Genomic DNA, 14,432 nt, shown 5'->3' on the forward strand with positions numbered 1-14,432 from the left:
TTCAATGTTAGGGTATTGCATAAAAGAGTAACACCAATTTTCCAATCTGGGAAACCCCAGGTACTCTCTCAACCATTGGGGACTCCCAAGAAAATAGGCCAGTCCCTTGATTTTGAGGCTTACCCTTATGAAACTTATTTTTGTAGTGGAGAAGCTAAGACTGCCTATAACGAGGCCTCACAGTTGCTTCCAGGAAACCTCTTTTGTTGCTCAGATGTGGTTTCTATCTCTCTCTAAGCCCAACTCTGCAAGGAAAATCATTACCCTCCTCTATATGTGGGACATGACATCCAGGAGTGAAGCTCTTCCTGATAGTGTTGGGCACGACTCCTGGGGGTGAGTCTGGCCCTGGCACCATGTATCGTCAACACCTTCTGGACCAAAAGGGGGAAAAGATGTATAATAAAATAAGGCATTGGTGGCTAAAAAGAGATCAAATAGAGGCTATTCTGGAGGATACTGTTATACAAGCTTCAGTTAGCTAGTGCTAATTCCCATGATTTGCTAAACCCCAACCAACATCACCCTGTTGACTCTTTTTTTTTCCTTTCTCTTTAGAGATACTTTATTCAGTCCATTCTAGCAGGCAAGTTCCCAGCAAAATGTACAGATAAAAGTGAGGTCTTCCTGGGTTAGTGAGGGAGCCAGTGGGTTACACGGGACTGAGCACTGAGGCCAAGGAGACAGCACTGAGGTCTTAGTGTCACATCCAACCAGACACTCTGGGTGGAAGGTGGGCTAATGCCCCAGCGCTGATGTCTGTTTTCGTACAATTGGGCATACTGCAAGGTATGCCTCCAACAATCATTTCAGTGACATTAGGGGAACTGATGTAAAGAAACAGAACCAGAGTCCAGGTGCACCTCAGCTGTTCCTCCTTTGTAAGTTGTGATAGCATGTGAACAGAAATCTTAGAACATTCTTCCAACAATGGGCCAGATGTGAGAAGGCTTTTTTGTTCCTCACTTAGTGCCCACTTGCCTGTTTTCACTTGTACCTGGACTCGGGTCTCTAAGTCACACACCCTGATATTGAAAGTCTCACAGTACACAAGTCTCGCAGACAACAACAGCTATTTCCAAAGCAGTATCCTGTATGTACAGTTTGTGACACTGAAGAAAAAAAGTGTCTTTGATTAGCTATCTTCTGGGAAAAGAGTCACCCAGTCCTGACCAATGTCTAATTGAAAGCGTAATTTAGAAGACTAATTTGGGAAGTGGACTATGGAGTAAAAATAAGAAACACACTCCAAAATGCTGTAGTCTCTGAGGATGGCGCCAGATTATGATCAAATTCACAAGTGGTTTTGCCTGAAGGCTACAGATTGTTTCTCACATACCTATTGGAAACATTGGAGTCTACAGCCGATAATCTGCACATGGCTGAGTAAAACTCTTTATCTCTAGGTATAAGATGGTCAGAATCTAACTCAAACCTTCCCTCACACCTGGATAGAACATTGCATTGGAAAGACAGCTGTACCTCCTACAGCATTTCAAAGGCACCAAAGGCCTGCCAGCATGTAGAAAGTTCACAGGCAGTATTACAATTTTAATTCTGAAGGGTGCCTTGAGTTCCATTTCGCACTTTTCTGAATTTGTCTGTCTGTGACAAACTTACAGTACATTTTGCTGGGATTTAATTTTTTGGCAAAATAAAAACTTTGGTCATAGCCATAGTTCCATAAAAATAGTATTTTTAAAGGGGTTATTATATCCGATTAAAGTAATATTTTTAGAAAGTGATAAATAACAATAACAAAGTAAACATCTTCATATCTAAAGTAAGTGCAAAATGTCTCTACCAGCCTCTTATTTTACACACAGTGAGTCAGTAGTGCTTACAAACAGTAGCAGGTTCTCTTATAGGGAATCAGAAAAATATCAAAATAAGGCACAGTCTGTTACTGTTATAGATCTGTGCTAAGCAGTGATGTTCTTTCTGGAAGGCACAAGTTGAAAATATAATTACCCAAAGATTTAAAATATGGTTTTGCAGGTAATGCGTATGAAGAAGCAGCTAACTTGGAACAAACTCCCTCAACTGGAATCAATAGCAATTAGTCAGTAACAATATTACTTCTAGATTACAACACTCTGGAACTCAAGAAGTCTTCATCAGCCCATCTGTAAATTTGTAACAGCACTGTGCAAAATGTGAGCTGAGCTGACTATACTTCTAGTTTGATTGCATATTAAAAAGACAAAGGCACATTTCCTAGAAATCAAACTTGACATTAACTAACAAAAAGAAATTATTTTAGATATAACAGTAGATAGGCTTGATAATATAGCAGGATATGAGTCAAAAGTCTTGAAGGGGTTTCTTGAACAGAAGGCTTGAGTTTTCTCTGGTTATTCATGAAGAAAAACTCCACATGATGATGACGATGATGATAACAACAGTGACAGTAATTCCAGTTGCCCACGTCTTACAATTCTTCCACCAATATTTTCTCTTCAACTTGGCAGCATTTGTTTCAAATTGGGAAGTTCCTGCCTGAGCGTGTCTGCTCAGTCATCTAACTCTGACAGCTTCTGATCTCTCTCGAACACTTTATCCACATTGACTCTGATGATGTCCACCACCTCATCCACTTGATTTTGTGTCTGCTCAAGTCTTCGATTACTGCCAGAGGTGGAGCTGAACCTACAGACCCACCGGCAGACATTTTGGCGGCAGCGGTGGCGGCGGGCAAGGGTGGTGGGAGTGGTGCAGCTGGGACAAATGGCCAGGAGATGGGCCCCTGTTGACTCTTAAGAACACCTAGGGCTCAAACTGAGACTCTATAAAGGTTTCATACACTAGTTTTGCCTTCTTAGAACATATTATTCTCAGAGGGTTTCTAGGTCAGATAAATTCTGAAACTTAGAGGGACCAGCCTCTCCAAGATTACCAATTAATTATATCCTCCCCCAAGATTCCCAATTAATTACATCCTCCATCCTTCAGTGTGGACACCCCTTCTCAACATGAAAAAGTCAGAATGGGCATTGCCCAAAGATCCTTTTAGTTTGGAAGAAGGATTAAAGGAGAAGGTATAACAGAAAATGGGATTTAACAAATGAGTATGGCTGCTGAATCTGTGTATTAATACACCTTCTAGCCTCCAGTGTTTTGGAGCAGTAGAAGGAAAATCTGACATGGTGGAATGGGTAGCCCATGACAAACTCTGGGATCTGTTCTGTAACTAACTACCTGTTGAAGTGTGCTTTGAAAATTAATTGCTTTTTTCTTTCTTTGCGTTGTATGTGTATTTTACAGTTAAAAAAAAAAAAAAAAAGAGTAGCACCAAGCATTTAAATACTAAAAAATATGGTGGGCATTGGTGGCTCAGTGGCATAATTCTTGCCTGCTATGCTGCAGACCCGGGTTCAATTCCCAGAGCCTGCCCATGCAAAAAACAAAACAACAAAAAATACACGATATATTTAAATACTAATAAATAAATAAGAGTAAAATTTTATAGTGTCTAAATCCTTAGGCCAAAGTAAGTGAAAATATTTCTCTTATGAGACTGAGTAAATATTCAATATAATATAAAATGTTAACTTCGGTATGTATTTTGCCAAAGATGTATAGGTATTGATAAATTACTCTCTTTTTTTGCATTCTTTATTAATAAAACTAATCCAAATAAACACAAACATTGTTAATGTATGAAAATTCCATACTTTGTGTGCAATCAGTGGCTCACAATATCCTCACATAGTTGTATATTCATCACTGTGATCATTTCTCAGAGCATTTACATCACTCCGGAAAAAGAAATAAAAAGAAAAAACTCATACATACCATACTCCTTACCCCTCCCTCTCATTGGCCACTAGTATTTCCCTCTACCCAATTTATTTTAACATTTGTTCCCCCCTATTTATTTATTTTTAATCCATATTTTTTACTCATCTATCCATGCTATAGATATAAAAGGAGCATCAGAGCAAGGTTTTCACAACCACACAGTCACTTTGTGAAAGCCATATCCTTATACAGTCATCTTAAAGAAACATGGCTACTGGAACACAGCTCTACAGTTTCAGGCACTTCCCTCTATCCTCCTTAAAGTAAAAAGGAGATACCTGTATAACATGTAAGAATGACCTCCAGGATAACCTCTTGACTCTATTTGAAATCTCTCAGCCACTAACACTTTGTCTCATTTCTCTCCTCCCCCTTTCAGTTGAGAAGGTTTTCTCAATCCCTTGATGCTGAGTCCCAGCTCATTCTAGGATTCCTTGACAAATTGCTCTTAACAGAAGTTTACACCAATTTGTAATTCCACCAGTACTTTATGAGAATTTCTGTTTCCCTACATTCTTATGGTTCATCCTTAAAAACAGGACTCTGTGTCAGAGATAAGATAATGCTTTGTTTTCTTGAACATTTATGGAATAGCCTTCTATATTTTATTTTAATTATTTTATTATTAAGAACATTTAAATATTTAGTTCACCTGAAATTCATTAAGGATATGCTGTGACACCCCTGTGAAGCTGTGAAATCAGGACATCCTTACATCCTTTATTACATTATACCTTCCCTTGTGAATCTAATTTAATATATCCCCAAAAGGATAGTTCGGCAGTTAAGTGCTTTTGGGCTCAGGATTACACTTCTAATATTGATGAACCCCAAACTGTTGTTTATTTAGATTGTATCTATTGAAATGTATTGAGTTAGAAATTGAAATTAAAAATATGTATTTATTTTTAACAATAAACCCTTTACATGCTAACATTTTTATGAAAAACATTTTCTAAAATAAGCAAAATTTGATGAGAGAGTGGCATTTTTTTTTTTTTTACATTTTGCAAATTGCTCTAATATTTGGTCTAACACAGGAAAGCTAGATTCTTTTACCTGTGTCTGCATTCATACTGTTATGATATCACATACCATTGTACGTTCTGAAAAATTCTGTTGTATACTTGTGAGAAAATAAGAATGAAAAGGGGCAGAAATAACTTAAGTAGAAAGCAATACTGTCTTACCTAGTGTCTTTCTCTGTCTTTACCCAGTAGCAACCTCTTTCGGTTGTGTTTGATTGTTTTTTCATGTTCTGATGGTAATTTTCATAATTCTAAATAATGTTATGCCTCCACTTTTAAAAAACATTTTTGTTGTTAAATAAAACATACAAAAAGAAAGAAAGAAAAAGCAATGATTTTCAAAGTACTCTTCAACAAGTAGTTACAAACAGATTTCAGTTTGTTAGGGGTTACCATTCCACTATTTCAGATTTTTCCATCTAGCTGCTCTAAAACACTGGAGGCTAGAAGAAATATATGTATTTTTCTTTTTGGTGAAGAATAACATATATACAAAAAAAAAACAATAAATTTCAAAGCGCATCACAACAATTAGTTGTAGAAAAGATTTCAGAGTTAGGTACGGGTTACAATTACACAATTTTAGGTTTTTACTTCTAGCTGTTCTAAGATATTGAAGACTAAAAGAAATATCAATCTCATGATTCAGCAATCATACTCATTTTTTAAACCCTGCCTTCTCTTTTGATCTTTCTCCTGCTCTTTAGGGGTATTTGGGCTATGGCCATTTTAGTGTTTTCATGTTGAAAGGGACTGTCAATAATATGGGATGGGAGCTGAAACTAGTTGATGTTCTGGAGAGGCTGACCCCTCTGCATTTCAGGACTTATCTGGTCCAGAGACCCGTCAAGAGATTGTAGGGTTCTGGAAAGTTACCCTAGTGCATGGAACGTTTGTAGCATCTTATATAATGCCCTCAGTGTTCTTTAGGGTTGTCAGGAAGGGTTTCGTTGGGGTTTGGCATGTTATGGTAGGTAGTAATGTCTCACTGAAGCTTGTGTAAGAGTGACCTCCAGAGTAGCCTAATGACTCTATTTGAACTCTCTCCACCACGGATAATGCCTCAACTTCTTGATATATCCACTTACAGTGTATGTCAATTGACATATGAAAGATTATTTCATTTTTAGTACCACCTTCCCCATACCCTCTTCCCAGAGTTTGATGTTTATATTATTTTTTTAATTCTTTCATAGGTTCCCTTTGCTAATTTGAATAAACCTCTACTTCTTGTTGCATTACCTTGTGTGGTGGTTTTTTGATTTCTCACCCTATAAGGTGAGAATATCCAAGTACCTGCCCTGTCCTTCAGCTTCTTGTCCTGCCATCTGTCAGCCATGTTGTCAAGACCCTTAAAAATTTAATTTTTTCCTGTAGTAACAACCAATCTTTGTCCATTTATTAATTGTTGAAGCTAAAAACCAGTAAATGAAATGGACATTATTATGGCTGAATTACTACTGTTCAGTGTATGGTCATATAGTCAAATAATGGGCTAGTATTATGTTTTCTTCACTTCAGGTCCAAGGAGTTAAGCACTGTGTCCCTTAAAAGTGAGTATTTCTGGGGGGTCCAAGGGTAGTTCAGTGGTAGAATTTGTGCCTGCCGTGCGGGAGACTCGGCTTCGATTCCTGGTCAATTTCCCAAACAAACAAACAAACAAATAAAAAACAAAACAAACAAAAATTCAACAGATGGTTTGGAAATAAGGGGATACTCACATGGAAAAAGAATGAAATGTGACCCCTGCCATATAGCATACAAAAAAAAGTGAATATTTCCAGTTATAAAATGTCTGTTTTGTCTCTGGTAATACTCATCTTAGATTCTACTTTGTCTTGTATTAATATAGCCATTTAGACAGCTTTATTATGATTAGTATTAACACAGTAAATCTTTCCTCATCCTTTTATTCTTAGCCTGTCTGTATATTTCTTTGTCCTTATACTTACTATAAATAGCTTTTAGTTCTGCCTTTTTATCTGTTCTGTTTCTACCTTATATTTGAAGTGGTTAGTCCATTAACGTTTAGTGTACTTACTGATATGGGTCTGTTCTTTAGTGTTGTGCTTTCTTTCTGTCTCCTCTGACTTTTGAGTTCCAAGTGGGGATCTTCTACTGCCTCTCCAAATCCAACCCAGTGGATAATTTGCTACTTGCCTTCCCGGGGAAGAAACTGACTGGACAGGTGGAGAGGAGAGTGGGATTTTCTTTTTTTTACTCCATTATGCCCTTCCTCAGTAGGAAGGGAACTGAAGACTCATCAATAGAAAAGTAAAGGGGAGAGTAGGCTAAAATTCACTTCATTAATAATTAGGAAAAAAAATTTTTAATTTAAAGAAGATACTATAGTATCCATTCTGCTGTACATTTCAGATCTTTGAAAAATTTAGACAAGCTTTGTAAATAATAATAATAATTTTATTTGCTAAGGAAACTAAAAAGAGTATCAAATAAAAAGTAAAATTCTTCTGCTCCTCCTACTCCACTGTCCCATAAATACTCCCCAGTTTTTAGCATTCCTAAATCCTCACTGTAGGTTCTTAGCAGTTGACTTAGAGAATTTGCTCGGGGGAACCCACTCATCTAGATTAACCAGAAACAGGGAGAGACTGCTTTTGGGCTGCTCCTTAGTGTATGATCTGTTCTCTTCTGAGCTCTTACTTTATAGCAACAGCCCTATGGGCCTTTGGCCTTATTTGCTGTGGGCCTCATCTCTTGTCCTTTGCCTGAAATCTGTCTCCATCCTGGATTCCAGCCTGGATTTGAACGATCCGCTGTTGTTTATACTTTATGGCGTCACTCTGACCATGATTTCAGTGTGACTGTGTTCTGGTTGTTCATTATGTAAGTGTGGGCTGGTGATACAAAGCGTTCTCTTTGGCCAAATCCCTGTATTTCACGGTCATCGAGCTGGCATGTAATTATACCAGCTCCCAGACATCTTTGTAATTGGACCCCACCTAAACATTTGGTTTATAGTCTGGAGTCTTAACATTCACTTATACTAGTAGTCTAAACCAAGGCCAAAGTTCCAAACCTTTTATGAGTTTTAATGTTATGGAAGTCAAATAATCACTATTAACTCATAAATTTGCTAATATGTAATATCTATTCCCTGTGACCACACAATACACCAGGGTTAGAATTTAAAACTCCACTACTAAAGACCCCATAGTTACTTACTTTTGCTTTTCATGAGTAGTATATATAATCTTTGTTTTGCCGCTCTCTTCTAAGTTTTTCCTTGGATTTCTGTTCCAGATGCTCAGGAAAGTTTCAGAAGTAGAAATGTCAGATGCCACCATTGAATAATAGCCCATGCTTTTCATGGGTCCATTTATTTAGAATTTACACCTGTGCTGCCATTACAGTTAAATCTCTAGTCATCTAATTTCATTTAGGCTCTAAGGTCTCAGTTTCCTCATGCCTACATGGGGTGGGGGTGGGAGTGCTGGACATGGGGGGGTAAGAGCAGAAGTGATCTCCAAAGCCCTTCCAATTGTAGGGTTCTTATGCCAAGAAGGCACTGAACCAAATGCCTGGGACGTGGGCGCTCCTGGCGCCTCTACCGCAAGGCGGCCTCTAGATTCCCTCCTCAGCTGCCTGCGGGATGGGCAGAGACTCTGTAGCCCATCACCCCGTGTGGCTGCAGGGCCAGCAAATACACAAGACAGGTTTGCATTGGGCCCAAGTCCTCCTCCTCCAACCTGTGTGAGCCTGCTGTCCTTTGTCTCTACCTAGTGTTTCCCTCTCCGTCCAAGCCTTTTGGGAACCCCTGAAGAGCTACTGATCTCAACTAGTTATTGATGGGATTTATTTTTGGATTATGTCTTTTAAATTACTGACATGAAAAAAATAAGTTATAGGCAGTTAGCTGTACTTTCCCCTTGAGATTTTTAGTCTTTTGAGAGAGGATCTGATTAAAGACATTGGTCTTTAATTGATAGGGTTTTGGAGGAGGCTTTTTTGAAAGGTGGGCTCTGGTAATCCTCACCTCTTATAGACTTCTTTATCTCTTTCCTTTTGTCTCCAGTCAGTGCCCATTACTTATTTTAATTGACAATAGAGAGCAGTTATGGAGCTTTTGCTAAATGCCAAACACTACAGTAAGTGATGTACAGATTATCTGATTTATTCCTCACAACAATTTTATGAGGCTTAGAACCATTATTTTCATTTTTACAGGTGAGGAAAGGAGGCTTAGAGAAGTTCAAAGTTCAGCTCTGTGGCTGAGCCAGGGCTAGAAGCCAGTCTGACTGCAAAGCTCCTGCTGCTAGTCACTGTGCTGTAAAGTGAGGGTGTTGGTGTGGCTTGGGGCCACACCTGCAGCCCTTCGTCTTCCCCTTCCCTTCCCTCTCTCTGCTCTTTGAGGCAGGGTAAGAAAGTCATCTCTAGGGGAGAGGGTAAACTGGCTCCACATGGATCACCCCAAATCCATGGGGAGGGCCTTTCTTGGTTTGCTTGGGATCTGTCCTGATCGTGAGGTAGAGATGGTAGAGGTGGCACCATCTCTGAAACTAGAGCGTGAGGGGCTGACCTATGACTGATGATTGGTTATGAGTATTTTATCCACTAGAAGACTCTTTTAGGAAAAATTTATTTTGAGCTACAATTTTAATGTCAGAATGATTTTTATTTCTCATCCTTTAGAAGAAGAGGATTCAAGGCACCACCAGTTAGGTTATGAGAAAAGTCGTGGAGCAGGAAGTTATGAGAAGAGTGATACTTGTAAATTTGTCTTTTGAAGTCTCTATCAAGTTGTCTAGGCAACTGCCTTGATCCTAATGATTAGAAATCCAAGGTAACACTTAGGCTTAGACAGCAATACAAGTAATTATCTAAATCACTGGGCCACTTCAGAGTCTGTCATTTAGCTAGTACTAATCTGATGTTTTAAAGAAAAGAATCACTAATACTCCATGTTATCAATGGGGAGGGTTCTCTGCAACCAAGATTTATTTGTCTGTTTATTTTGTCTCTTTTATATTTGTAGTTATAGACTCATAGTACTTGTTAGGCAATAATCAGTGTATAACAGGTAATATAAAGATTCCATAAGGGTTCCATGCATTAGAGTAACTTTCTAGAAACCTACAACCTCCAGATGGTTCCCTGATTCAGATAAGTCCTGAAGCCTAGCCCAGCCTCCCCAGAACATCAGATAGTTCCATCTCCCTACCCCATATTAGTGACAGACCTTTCCAATATTGAAATTTAAAATTATCATAGCCCAAACAACCCCAAAGAGAGGTACGAAAAGATCAAAGGTGATGGTGGAATTATACAGAAAAGATAGGACTTGACAAATGACTATGAATGCAGAATCATCAAATTGATATCTCTTTTAGTCTCCAGTATTTTAGAGTAGCTAGAAGTAAAAACCTAAAATTGGGCAATTGTAACCCATGTCAAAGTCTGAAGTATGTTCTACAACTAATTGTGGTGCTGTGCTTTGAAATTTATAGCTTTTTTGTATATATGTTTTTTTCCACAAAAAAGGAAGGAAAAAAAGTCGATTGTGATGACAAAAAAAATATTTAAGCCCTCTAGTATCCTGTATTCTGGAGCAACTAGAAGGAAAAATACAAGAGAATCGTATGGTAGCCTATGACAAACTCTGGGATCTGTCCTATAACTACTTGTTGAACAGTGCTTTGAAAACTATTGTTTTTTTATTTCTTTGCTTTGTATATGTGTATATACATATACATATATATATATATATTTCTTTATTTTTGTATACAGTAACAAAATTAAAAAAAAAAGGGTAATATAGTCATGGAACTTTTGAGCAGAAGACGTCACATTACTCTATACCCCCCAGAACAGTTCCAGGTAGATTAAAGATGAAAGTGTGAAGGCACATTTGTAAAATTTTGCACAACAATATATATTACTATTTTTATGACCTCAGATAAAGAAAGAGTTCTTAAACACAAAAGTAGACTATTAGGAAAATTTTGATAAATTTAACTACATTAAAATAAATTTCGTCTGTTGATCAGAAACCAAGAGCACTGTGAGAATACACTATAAGGTAAGGAGAAGATAAGTGATACGTAAAATTGTCAGGAGAAAAAGACAGCCTAATAGAAAAATATCAGAAATTTCAAGGAAAGGATAATATGAATAGCCAATAAGTTAAACGTATCAAAGGAAGAGAATTGCATATTAAAACAAAAAGCAGATTCTATTTTACCTCTAGCAGATTGGCAAAGATTAAAAAGTTGGTCAACACCAGTGTTGACAGATATGGAACAACTCATCCATTGTTGGTGGAAATGTAAGTTGATACAATCACATTGGAAAATACTTTTGAAGACCTAATAAAAGATAACATGTACAGTTTAACTTCCCAATAATTCTAAACATGGTATATACCCTAGATTAACTTCTAGAGTGAGCACTAGGTGACATTTACAAGAGTATAGGTGCCTCATCAGTATTTGGATCTGATTTAGAGAATGACTTCAAGTTGATGTAATAATAGAATTAGATTTGGGGTCTAAGGAGAGAACATGAATAACTTTGCATGTGGAAGAGAGGAGTGTTGGTTTGGCCAGAGGTAGAATATGGCAGACTGTTTTTTTCCAAATGCCCCTTGGCTGTGTGATCTTATTACTCCTCCATTAAGAGATAGAGTTTATTTTTCTAAACCCTTTGAATCTGGAAGGGACCCATGAATGCTTTAGCCAATGCAGTATAGCAGAAATGACCCGGTATCACCTCTGAATGTGACCTTTAGCTGACCTTGTAGCTTCTACTTCTGCCTCTTGGAAGCCAGCCTCCATGTAAAAAAAAAAAAAAACTCCGCCAACCTTGAGGAGGCCACACTATGAGAAACCCAAGCCATGTGCAGTGGCCTGGAGGATTAAATGCCGTGTAGAGAATACAGCTAACAACAGTGACATCCACAGAGAGGGAGGCAGAGAATGAGAGACCAAGTACCATGAGATCCACACAGGAAAGAGACCAAGGACATGAGGTCCATGCGATCCACGTGGGGAGGCCGAGGAGCATGAGGTCCATGTGGGGAGGCCGAGGAGCATGGTGTGCCAGATGTGCAGTGAGAGGGCCATCTTGGAAGTGCACCCTCCAGCCCCAGGCACCCCATCTGATGCCACGCAGATCAAAGGCAGCACTGCCCAGCCAAGCCCTTTCTAGATTCTTTTTTGTTTTGTTTTGTTTTTTTGTTTTTTTTTTACTTCTTTCTAGATTCTTGACCCATAAAATCATGAACAAAATGAAGTGGTTGTTTTTATCCACTAAGCTTTGGGTGGTTTTGGCATCCTTTCACCATAGGAAGAGGGGTTTGCATTTTTGATCCTTAGGGATCCCGTGGCCTGGCCTCTGCTGCGGAGGCTCAGGAAGGTTTGGGGCTCGCTGAGTCACGTGGCTGCATGTTGATTGTGCCCCCCTGGATCCCAGCTCTCTCTGGATCACTGTTACACCTGCAGGATGGCTGGGGGTTCTGGTGGGAAGGGGTTCGTGGAGCAAAAAGGCTGATGCTTTTTCATTTTTCTTAATTGTCTACGACACTAATTAAGGTTCTAGACAAACGGTCACAGCCTCTGTTCTCCAGCAGCACCTGTGGGAGTGTACCCCTAATGCCCCTGCCAACCCCCTGTGCCTTCTGTTCTCATGCCCTTTTTTGTAACATGGCCCTTCCGTCTTTACCAGTCCAGGATCACTTACCCTTTGTAGTATGCTGTGGACCACAGGGCAGGCTCCCAGCCTTTTTCGCAAGACCCTCGCAACTGCTTCTCTCTTAAGGCCTTTCCTGATTAACAGAGAATTCTCACTTCCCCTTTCTGCTGGCCTGTACAGTCCCGTGGTTTTTCCTTCATTCATATCTCACGGCATACACACTCTTGCCTAAATTGTCACATTGTGACACTGTGACATTTATTTAAGGTTTGGATCCATTGCTGTTTTTCCATACTGCATCCCTTCTCTAATTCCTGCCCTGCCCCTTTCTGTCTCCTAAGTGCTTCCTTGCTGTTTTCCCTTCTCCATGCCCCACTTCCAAACCCAAACCCATACCACAGCTTCTCCCCCAGCCCCACATGGGAGTCATCATCCAAACACTACCATCCTGCCCCTTTTTGAATGCCCAGGATGCTTAGAAACTACTGCCCTCAGTTTTCCGTGTCTTATTAAAGTAGTGAACTCTTAGATGGTGGGAATACATCAGCTATTTCACTCCCTTTGGTCTGCATTTCATATTTGGCAATATTTTTAAAAGATGGTCATGGGTTGACATTTATTTGAATTTTAAATCTTGGAATTTGTAAATATGAGTTTAAAAACATAAATGTATGACATTTACTTGGGTTGAGCAATTCTTTTTCATAAGTGGATGTTGGGACAGTTGGAATTCTGAGCTCCTCAGAAGAAGCCTGCTGTGTTCCAGTGTGTCAGTACTGCGTTAGAATGCAAAATTGGAATGTAAACCCTGAGAGTGTGGGCTTTGTCTAGAGCTTAGAACAGTTGTCTGACCCATTGTGGGAATGCGAAAGTGTTTGTTGAATGAATGATGATGATATTTCTGGTAGTTTGTCAGTAAGTGTATGTTAGCCGTACGTCAATATTGTATTATGGTTCCATTGTTAGTGAACTGATTGTTTTTTATAGATTTTTACTTAAATATTACTCTTAGAATAGACCCTGTTGTCAAGTATTACTGTATTTCCTTCTATTTGATTATCTTGGTGTTTCTTTTTAATTTTTATTGCATACAGTAGATCATTATTTTCATATAGACTTCTCTGAGACTGTAACCACCATTATAATCAAGATATAGAACAGTTTTATCAACCCGCCAAATTTCCCTGTGCCCCTTTGTCATCCACTCCCCTCAACCCCACCCCTTCTCAGCCCCTGGGAAGCCCTGATCTCTTTTTTGTGCCTACAGTTTGCCTTTTCCAGAATGACACATAAATGGCATAAATACGACTGTGCATTTAAGATTCAGCTAAATTGTTGCGTGTGTCAACAGCTCATTCCTTTATATGGCTGAGTCTTCCCTTGTATGGATGTACCAGTTTGTTTAGCCATTCACCTGTTAAACAATATTAGGTGATTATGAATAAGTCAGATGTAAACATTTGCATCTAGGCTTTTGTGTGAACATGAGCTTTCATTTCACTTGGGTAAAATCTAGGAATGGGATTGCTGGGTAGGATTATCTCAGTTTTAGTGGATGTTTGGAGATGAAATATTCTCTTCAAAATTCTCCTTCTTGTGATTCAGTCAATACCACATAAATATTGGCCATTATTTACTATGTGGAGAAATAACCTAGTGATCCTTTCTTCTGTTTTTCAAGCAAGAAAGAAAAACAGTTTCATTATACAGAATACTGGAGATGGGGTTACCTAACAAGTTGAAATCTTATTAATGTTTCTGATTTCCCTTTACCAACCAAAATGGGTCTCTAAGTGCTAGTAGGAAAGAGTGGAGGGTTTCAACAGGCAATTAATTGGCCAGCCTCCTGCTTTCCCATCCCCCAGCTCAGTGACTTGCCTTGTGATTTTTTCCAGGTGAGTTAAGAACTTAGTGTTTGATTCCCCATTGGTAAATAGAAGGGCACCTCAACGT

At 38.8% G+C, this 14,432-nt stretch overlaps 1 protein-coding gene and 1 pseudogene across 3 annotated transcripts in view; one reads left to right on the top strand and one right to left on the bottom strand.

The window, feature by feature from the left end:
* Positions 1 to 14,432, top strand: part of VPS26C (VPS26 endosomal protein sorting factor C) — a 59,742-nt gene that overhangs the window by 12,336 nt on the left and 32,974 nt on the right. The window lies entirely within an intron of this gene.
* Positions 2,359 to 2,671, bottom strand: LOC143648106 (vesicle-associated membrane protein 3 pseudogene; annotated as a pseudogene).

The sequence above is a fragment of the Tamandua tetradactyla genome, chromosome 10 (genome assembly GCF_023851605.1).
Source record: "Tamandua tetradactyla isolate mTamTet1 chromosome 10, mTamTet1.pri, whole genome shotgun sequence".
Lineage (NCBI taxonomy): Eukaryota > Metazoa > Chordata > Mammalia > Pilosa > Myrmecophagidae > Tamandua > Tamandua tetradactyla.